We start from the raw sequence: 10182 nt of genomic DNA, 5'->3' as shown, positions 1-10182 counted from the left end.
GCACAGTGGGCACAGAAAGTGTGGAGGCTTGACTCAAACACTTCCCGTGAGCACAGCTTGAGGGATGAACTACTTGGATACTGTGTGGAAAAGCTGGATACAGACCCCTTTTGCAGGAGCCCACAGCATTCCAAGCCAAGCATTCCAAGCCCAGAACGAGCTGGAACACTTTCTGAAGATGGGAAGCAGAAGGTTCCCAAGTGTAATAACAACACAAGAGGCTCCTCCTTGGGAACAGAGCCTGTAAACCACACAGTTAAAGAGATGTGAGAAAGACCTATGTCAAGAGAGTAAGGATGAAGTCTGGAATGAGCCTAAGCAGCACAAAGAGGAACCAAATCCTCCCTCTACCAGCCAGGGGGTAAGAACCCTGCAGGCACTTTGGTAGGGACAGCAGTCAGTCCCCTGGCAGCTGTGCCATGGCCAGAGGGAAGGATTTGCACCTGCAGCAGACACTGATAGTATTCATCTGAGAGAGAAAGGAAACCCACCTGCTCCCCACTCACCCAAATCCTTCTCAAGGCAAAAAGGAGGGTAGTAACAGAGCTTCTGTTTAGACTCTTTATTGCTGCCAGGCAGGAAAATGTGTGTTGATGGTCCAAAGCAATAAACCAAGAGCTCACCATGGGAGACTTAAGGATAGGATGTGGAGAAAGAGAGATAAGAAGCTGTTTTGATAGGAAGCTGTTCCTTCACTGATCCTTTCTCCTTCACAGTTTCTAATGTGTACATTTACCTCACTTTTCATTTCTTCTAACATGTGAGTGTTGCTGCAAGAAACCCAGCTGGCTAACGTGGTGCTTAATGCAGAGAGTGACAAAATGCTTTATGCTGTTTTATCAGCAAAGGAGATTTGCTTTTTTCCAGAATTACTAGAAATCTAGTAATCTAGAAATCTGGTTTCTGGGGCAAAAAACCCTAAATGGTCCTGAAGTTGTGGCTTGTACCAAGCAGATTAATATTAGTTACAAATACTGAAAGACTTTGCTTTAAATATGGTCACACTAGGCAGAATTTTGCATTTGGTTGTTAAGATTATGTCTCTGCGTGAAGGGAGTTTGCAGTCCTGGGGAGAATACCTAAAATAAACAGCTTAAAATACCCATTGTTACACTTTAGCACCACTGGCATCTTATTTAGCACCACTGAGAACTGTTTGAGGTTTGAAAAATAGCTGTAGAAGTGTTGTGTGCTTGTGAGCTAACACGTTGGGTTTATGGTATCAATAGGATAGATTCTGGCTCAAGAGTAACTTTTGTGATTTCTGAAATCATGTTCACTTAGGCTTTGGATGCTTAGTTCTCAGCTGTGTCTAAGTAAAACCACACTTTCTTCTCCCTTTAGGTATTTTAGGTCTGCAGTTTTCCTTGCTGAATCTTTCTGTGATTAGCCCAGTTCTGAAGATCTGTCTTTTCTAATTATAGGTGCTCTTCCCAAAGATGAGGAGCAGAATGCACCAATGATCCCCACCTTCCCTAGAGCACAATGCTATCTATTTGGAACAAAATGTTATTGAAAAAAACACTTAATAAGCCAAGAAATTACTCGCACACCTGCTAAGCATTGCCTGTTTTCCTTGTGGTGCTCTGGCAAGTATGACAAGCAAGTTCTGCCAGCTCTTTAATTCAGAGAGAGCATAGAGCATCTGTGTCAGATCAGGCTGTCTCTCTGCCCCAGAAGACAAAGCTGAGTGCCAGCATAAAAGGCATGTAGGACTTGTGTGAATATGCACAGGTTCCACAGAACCACTCTTGTTCAGCCCATAGGATAAATTAACATGTTCTGTCCTGCGTTCTTCCTAGAACATCCTTTCCATGCTGCAGGCCAGTGGTCAGTTCTTCAACATTTCTCTGAAGCTGCTGCTTCTTACGTGGGTGCCAGTCATGCTGCTCTATGAAGGCAAGTGCCACCTCCTTGCATGTGGGGACAGCTGAGAGCACTCAAATGTTGATTAATAGCTCTTGGACTTTCTATGTGGCCAGTAACAGGCATTGTCCTTCTCAGCTCAATCACACACAAGGTCAAAACAGAATAAAAGCATCTGCTTGAACAGAGTTGTTGTGCACATTGGCTGTGACCTGTTCTGGGTAGTCCTGGTGCATTCCATACTTCATAACCTAGCGGGATTTGGAAGCTTGGTGTTGTCACTTCCATCATGGGGATATAATGGCTCTCAAATACTTAAAATCTATTAAAGATGATGAAGATAAAATTATTTCAACAGTCAACCTTGCTCAGTTCAGAAGATATGCTTTCAAGCCATCTCAAATGAGAGGTCAGAAACTGTAGCTGTCACACATGTGGGAACAGACTTTTTCCAGTAAAAAGGAATGGGTCCTCTGTTTAAGGTAAGTTGTTCTTTTTGTGGCCTTTTTTCAGACTGGCAATGACTCTCGTTGCAGCTTCTTTGAAGTCTGGGTTTGGCTTTAAAAAGAAAACCAGCCATATGTGGGTCTTACTGTGGTATTTTGGAGGAGTGGAAGTTTCCTTTCTGCCTTAGATGAAAAATCTGGACTGTGTGGCAGAATAATTGTGCTGTCCTGCACTAAGATGGAAACAGGAGGCTTATGAGGGGCATGGTGCACCAAGTCACAGGCTGTGGTGGTAACAGAAGGCAGGTGGGAGGAACACCAGTGACCTGGCTTTAGGCACTTGGATGTCTGGCCAAGATTGTAATAGATGCAAAGAGAAGGCTGATCAACAGGGTGAGTCAGATCATTAGCATAAATTGGGGTGAATTCCCCGTGACTGCACTGTGCAAGGGGTTGTGTTTTAGGGAAGCTGACTCAAGGCACGTAGGAAGGTTTGGGAGCCACTGGGCTGCTCCACATCTGCCACCCCTGACTCACCTCACTGGAAGCACAGAAAGCCTTGGACTGGGTGGCTGTACCAGCTGGGCTTGCTGTGGTGGCTGGTGATGTCCCAGCTTTGTGTCAGCTAGACATGCCTGTACTTGGAGGCACTGACTTCACCTCCCTTCCCCAGGAAGAAACAAGAAGTCACTACCCAGAGGCAGTGTCCTAAGCTTCTGTCCCCTGGGCATAACGAGGCATGGATGTGTTTTACATGAAATGGCAGCTGTGCTGCCAGGCTGTGTCTAGTTGCCTAAGCAAGCAAGGCTCCTGTAGCCCTGAACAGCCAGTCCATTACCCAGGTACATCTTCTCTGCTCCCAGTGCAATGTCAGAAGGCCACCCATAGCATTTTGGTTGAATGCAGAGTAAGGAAGGATAACTCAGCAGGTTTTCTAGGTGCAGGGAAGATGTTCCTGCTGCACTTCCTTCCCTTGTAAGCCGTGTGTAGGAAGTGTTAACAGTGCAGTTCTGTGGTCTGTGCTCCTAATTGGGAGGCAACAGGAAAATGGCTCATGTGACATTGCATCCCCTTCTGTCCAGGTGTCCTGGTTTGGGTAATTTTCTGTCTTGTACTTCTGCTTTCAGCTCAGTCTCTTGTAAGTAGCTGCACTTGCTGAAATTAACAGCAAGTTTCTCAGTCAGTGTCTGCTCCTAGGACTGATAACACTCGATGTTTATAGTTACAACTGGAGATCACATGCAGAGCCAAGGGCACTGCTCAGCTCTGAGGAATATTTTGGCTCCAAAAGGAGAAAAGGAGTAAAGAGGTCACACCTGCAAACCCTCTTTTAGGGAGGAGCAGACAAGATAAATGACCGAAATTGACCAAACAGAGTATTCCATCCCATACATGTCATACTCAGTATAAATTTGAGGGATCACAAGGGTCAAACCTCTTCCTTCTTTCCTTTCTCCTTCTCTCTTCTCCTTCTTCACCTGTCCCTGTTTCCTTCAGCATCCTGGGAGGATTCCATCCATTCCTCTGCCTGTGCTCCTGATCCATCCCAGCCCATATCTGTGTGTTCCTGCCTCCAGCTCCCAACTGCCGCTGACTCCAGGATTCCAGCCTGGACTTTCTCAGGGCTGCCCTGCAGCCTCGGTGGTGACGTGAGAGTTATTGGGGGGAGGGGGGAAGGAACATGGGATCAATTTTCCTGTATATTTGCATATATTTAGTAATTTTTCCTATTTATCATTACTGTTTATTTAAAGCTGTGTAGTTTAGTTTCCAACCCATAAGTCTCTCTCCCTTATTCTCTCTCCTTTCTTTATCAGGGAGGGGGATTAAAAGGAAGCATCTGTCATTTGGTTTAATTTCTGGGCCAGTGTTAAACCGTGGCACCAGGGAACAGGGTGACTTGAGGGACAGGCTCTGGGCCACGCAGTAGCAGTGAGATTGACAGCAAAATTACATAGGCTGGCAGTGACCAAGCTCTTGGCTGCTTGGTAAGCTCACAGTGCATTTGAGCTCTGTGTAGGAGTTCCTCACCTATCAGTGCCATTAGCAAATGGAGTTCTACTCCATCGAGCTGTCATACTCTGCCAGTGTTTTGGTTCCTATGGCCCAGAACAGCATCCCGGGTGGCAGAACAAGGTATTCACTGTGAGTCTGTTCTCATGTCTGCTTGGGTAACTCCTCTGTGTGTGTAGCTGCAGTGGCATGGTCTGAACTTTTTTCCTGCAGTCACTGACCCTGTGCTGATGTTGCTCTTCACTTGGCTGACTTTGACCTCTCTGTATTTCCATGACATTTTTTTTTCTCCATTTGCTGATTCTGCTGTTTATCTTGACCCGGCACTAAACTCTTCCAGCTCTGCCATGGCACTTCTTCATTGCAGGTTTTAATTCTTCTCATGCTCCTAACCTTTTCTTGTCTCAGACTGCTGCATGCTGAGATTTTTGAAACTGAACCAAGATCAAAAGATAAACTTAATCATGCTGAACTAATTAGCTTCATCTATTTATACCAAGACCAGAAATTTCCTTGTCACTCTTCCCCATCTATTGTCAGCTCTCGGTAGCTCTTTGGTAGTCTGAGGTGCTGTGCTATCTTCCCAGTTTCAAATACCCTGCTTAGATATATTTGTCCATGCATGGTGACAGCAACAATGTCACTATATCAGAAAGTAAGTGCATTTTATCTGCTTTGGCTGGAGTAGAGGGTAGTGTGAGTGTAGGGATACAGCATGATGGGATTTTGAAAAACAATGGGAATTTCTTGAAGAGAGGTGGAGAAGAGGGAGAAGTGAGGTTAACGTGGCTTACATGCTTTTTTACAAGTAATCTTCATAGAATCATAGAATCATAGAACTGGCTGGGTTGGAAGGGACCTCAGAGATCATCAAGTCCAACCCTTGATCCACTCCCACTCCAGTTCCCAGCCCATGGCACTGAGTGCCACATCCAGGCTCTTCTTAAATATCTCCAGACACGGAGAATCCACTACTTCCCTGGGCAGCCCGTTCCAATGTCTGATCACCCTCTCTGTAAAGAAATTCTAATATCCAACCTAAACCTCCCCTGGCACAACTTGAGACCGTGCCCTCTTGTCTTGCTGAGAGTTGTCTGGGAAAAGAGCCCAACCTCCCCCGGGCTCCAACCTCCTTTCAGGGAGTTGTAGACAGCGATGAGGTCTCCCCTGAGCCTCCTCTTCTCCAGACTGAACACCCCCAGCTCCCTCAGCCTCTCCTCATATGGTCTGTGCTCGAGTCCCTTCACCAGCCCAGTTGCCCTCCTTTGGACCTGCTCCAAGACCTTGATATCCTTCCTAAACTGAGGATTCTTCTTAAATTACTCCAACCTGAATCCCACCTCCTGAATTCCCTGTACATCATTTGCAGCACTCTTTCCCCAGAGCCACTCACTCAGCCAACCATAACAATGCAGAATGAAGTGTGATGTAATTTGGATGAATCTGGGTCCTCATTTTATTTACCAGGACACCCTTCCTGCTTCATGGCCAGGGTGAGATCTGGCAGTAAGCTGTACAATGCTGACTACAGGGAATCTTCTCTTGAGACAGGGTAACACTGCAGGCACTCTGCTGGTATGGCCACTGCAAACTGATGACTGGTGTGTCAGTGGAATATCCAAGTCATAACCTGAGTGGTTGCTGTGTGATGTAATGATTGGACTGGAATTCTGTACACAAGCAGAGGCATCATCATCACCTGTTTACTTAACTCTGGTGTTACATATAGCCTGAGGTTACAGCAGACTAAGGGGAGCACAGCCAGATTTTTGTGAGGTGGGAACACTAGACTGGTGCCAGGACAACAGCTGACAATGTCCAATGTCAGCTTTTTTTCATAGGTATTTTCCCCCTCCCATTTCAAGGAAAAGCCTTTAAATGTTCCCTTGATAGTATACTTGGTATAGGATTTCACGGCACTCAGCTAACACTTGTATTTCAAACCCTCAAAGATGTTTGAACCCCACTTTGGTACAGAGTGCACTATTGAGGAAAGGTGCTCTGTTCTGTTACCTGTGTGTGTTGGATAGAAGCCAGTTCCTTGAGTCCATCTTGTAAGCAAATAAATAAACTCTTACCCCAGAGCCCCCAGATAACTATAACAAAGTGGTTGTACAGCTGCTTGCATTCCAGCTTCCAGTGAATATGAAATTTCTTTATGCAGTGCTGGGACATGCACAGCCCATCCTTGATTTTGTGGGGTACACATACAGGTCGTGTCACAGCACAGTGACTGCTTTCCAAAATTGTTCACTCTTCCCTGGTACAAGTCCCATTTTAGGAAATCTGAGCCCAGATAGGAAGTCTGTTGACTTAAAGCTCTTTAAGAGGCTAATGATTCTTTAGGATAATAATTTATTTTTTTTTAATCACCTCCTAATCTCACAACCTCCAGTCCCATAGTGCTTGGCTACAACTTGCCAAGACTTCAACCTCTAGCAGCCTGTAGCTCACAATGCCAGCTGGAGTGCCAGGGCACTGTCTAGGGAGAGAGGCTTAGTGTGGTGGGAGATGCAGGATGGGAGGGCACTCGTGTTCTGCTCTCTAGGATTTTAATTGGCAGATGCTTATTCCTCAAGTCCATCACTGCAGGTTGATGCCAACATTTTTAGCTTTATTCCATATTCTACGGAATAGTCACAGTGCTACCTGCTCATGGGCTGACCCTCTGCATGCATAATGTTATGATCAGAAGCTGTTATGTTTTATAGCTTACACTAGAAAAAAGAAAGGATCTTTATCGAGGCAAGATTCAATCAAAATTATCAGAGGTTCTTGGGTGAAGACTCAAGAATGTGTTTAAATCACTTGATGCTGAATTTAATCATATGATTAAGATTAACAGATGCCTTCAGAGTCAGAAGTATGAAGAATCCCTTGAGATCTGTCAGTGCCTTTTCTCTCCAGTCCTGGAGATGGATGAGGTGATCAAACTCTTGTCCAGGGAATGTTTAATGCTACATCTCCAGTTGGATTATTATTCCTCTCCTGTCTTGCACTTCATTACCTTCTGTGCTGAAATGGAGGCTATATTATGAAATTTCCTTGATCAAAGGCTGTGGATGGCTCTTCTCTAGATGCAGCTGGTGAGAAACGTCACTGCACTTGCTCTGTCCCAGCTTTTTCTCAATGCCTTTCCATACCTGCTTGCAGGGTTGTGTGTTTATATTTTAGCTTAGATAAGTTATTCAACAGGTTAAACTAGCATCTAATGGCACCTTCAAGCATTCCTCTTTCCCCTTAGCTGCCTTATAAGCTGGCTTTCCAAATTTGCACCCCCAGGTAGTGCAAAGCAGCAGAGGAGAGCCCTGTGATTTCTTTGCCCTTGGATTTCCATGTGGGAGCAGACAGAGGGGAGCAATCAGCTGTTGCATGACTGTGCCAGTTCTGGGCCCCTCAGTTCAGGAAGGAGATTGAGGTGTTGGAGCAGGTCCAGAGGAGAGCAAGGAGGCTGTGAAGGGATCCAGCACAAGTCCTGTGAGGAAGGGCTGAGGGAGCTGGGTGTGTTCAGCCTGAAGAAGAGGAGGTGCAGGGGAGACCTCATCACTCTCTACAACTCCCTGAAAGGAGGTTGGAGCCAGGGGGGGTTGGGCTCTTTTCCCAGACAACTCTCAGCAAGACAAGAGGGCATGGTCTCAAGTTGTGCCAGGGGAGGTTTAGGTTGGAGATTAGGAAGAAATTCTTTCCAGAGAGGGTGATGAGACACTGGAATGGGCTGCCCAGGGAAGTAGTGGATTCTCTGTCCCTGGAGATATTTCAAAAGAGACTGGATGTGGCACTCAGTGCCATGGGCTGGGAACCTCAGTGGGAGTGGATCAAGGGTTGGACTTGATGATCTCTGAGGTCCCTTCCAACCCAGCCAATTCTATGATTCTATGATCCTGGCTCTGAATGAGTAATTTTGGGTGGGTGTATGGGTAGGCTGGGTGCAACAGCAGCAAGAATTTAGATTTTTCTGCAAGGTGATGGGAGTGGTGGAATGTGATGATGGATGTAGGGCTCCATTTGTCTAATGCAAAGTCTATGTGCTGAACTTCTTGCAATCAAGCAGTACAAATATGAGAGAGCAAACTGAAGTCAAGAACTGAGTCTCTTCCTCCCTTTAAGCCAAGATTTGGTATCTGTGGAACACAAATAGAGTTCTGCCACGTGTCTTCTTCCAAACATCATCAGGTGTGTGGTCTTCTAGTTCTGTCACAATAATGAGCTCTGAACCAAAGAATAGTCAGAACTAGACCCCACAACATCCTCTGTGATACCTTCAGCCTAAGCAGTAACCCCTCTGTCCACCTTTAGCCACTTTCCTTCTACAGAATTTGCCTATTTTCTTTGAGCTATTTTTGGCTTTTCTTTAGATATATGTGTGATAGAGGAAGATTATGAGAGCTATTAAAAGGGAATTACGAGGTGCTGTGCTGGAGGTGATGGGAAAAAGGTGTCATGGTATTGTGAAATAGCTTCATGGTTTTAATATTGCTCATGCTGGAATGCATCCTGAGATGAGAGGGCTCAGTATCTAAGTGGAAGGCTCATTTTGGCACGTCACAGTATTGGTGATACATGTAGCAAAGGCTGCTTTGAGATGGCTGATATCTAAAGAGCCCTAAAGTGGGAGAAATCCATGTGGGAAAGCTAGCTGGTGCCTATGGATGCCTTTGCCCAGAAGACAGCAAATCAAAATATGGTGATTGTCCTACTTTACTCTGCACTGATGAGGCCCCATCTTGAGTACTGTGTGCAGTTCTGGGCACCAGTGAAAAAAGGACATGGAGCTACTGGAGAGTGTCCATAGGAGGGCTACGAGGTTGGTGAAGGGTTTAGGGGAAAAGCTGTATGAGGAGCAGCTAAAGGCACTTGGTGTGTTCAGCCTGGAGAGGAGAAGACAGAGAGGAGACCTCATCACAGATCACTCTTTTCTTGCTAGGGAAGGAGGAGGAGCAGGCACCGACCTCTTCTCTGTGGTGACCAATGAAAGGACCTGATGGAATGGTAGGAAGATGTGCTGGGAGAAGCTAGGGTTAGGTGTAAGGGAAATGTTTTTCACCCAGAGGGTGATTGTGCAGTGGAAAAGGCTCCCCAGGGAGCAGTTATGGCACCAAGCCTGCCTGAGGTGAAGAAGCATTTGGATAACACTCTCAGGTACATGGTGTGGTTCTTGGGATGCCCCTACACAGGGACAGGAGTTGGACTTGATGATCCTGATGGGTCCCTTCCAACTCAGCAGATTCCATGGTTCCATGAAAATATCTACAGGCTGAATCCCCCAGTTTTTTGTGCTGTTTGCTGAGAATCTAATGCACAAATAATTTCACACTCTGAACAGGCTAATCAAAAAGCAGGTATAGATGGAGAACTGAGAAACAATGGCAGGACAGAAAAAAGCATTGAGCTCTCAATATGACCCTTTGCATTGAAAGAGCTAAAAAACACAAGCATAGAATTTGTAAACATGGGAGGTGGAAAACAACACAGTTTGAAAACTATTTTTTTTTTCCGTATTTTATTGACAAAGCTTTTTCCTGGTGTGTACCCTCTGTATGAGAGAAATTAAAGCAACTACTTAGATACTGTTATTTTTTTAAATGCTGTACTTATGGATACTCTAAGAAAACTAAGCAGGCAAATTGCTCTTCTTCCCATACAGGGTTCTCACTTTACCACTTGACCCTCTGCTGATCTCTTACTCTCCTCATTCATTTCTGAGGCTTCTAAGCAGAACCATTTGCCTCTCAGTAAGCTCTGTGTGGGGAAAGATGACGTTGGAAGCAGATGCTGATAACCATGACACCTGAAATGAGTTTATGGCTCCAGTACACCACAAGTGCCACGGAACCATAGCATTGACCTTGGTGTATCA

At 45.5% G+C, this 10182-nt stretch overlaps 1 long non-coding RNA gene across 1 annotated transcript in view; it reads left to right on the top strand.

The window, feature by feature from the left end:
- The first annotated feature begins 4380 nt into the window (after positions 1 to 4380).
- The window catches only part of LOC115598448, a 20733-nt gene continuing 14931 nt past the window's right edge, over positions 4381 to 10182 (top strand). The window contains exon 1 of the long non-coding RNA XR_003987664.1: positions 4381 to 4448. This is a non-coding gene — a long non-coding RNA (uncharacterized LOC115598448). The remainder of the gene's footprint in view (positions 4449 to 10182) is intronic.

This window comes from Calypte anna, chromosome 5A, assembly GCF_003957555.1.
Source record: "Calypte anna isolate BGI_N300 chromosome 5A, bCalAnn1_v1.p, whole genome shotgun sequence".
NCBI lineage: Eukaryota > Metazoa > Chordata > Aves > Apodiformes > Trochilidae > Calypte > Calypte anna.
The sequence above is the reverse complement of the archived record's forward strand: the minus strand, read 5'-3'. Positions and strand labels throughout refer to the sequence as shown.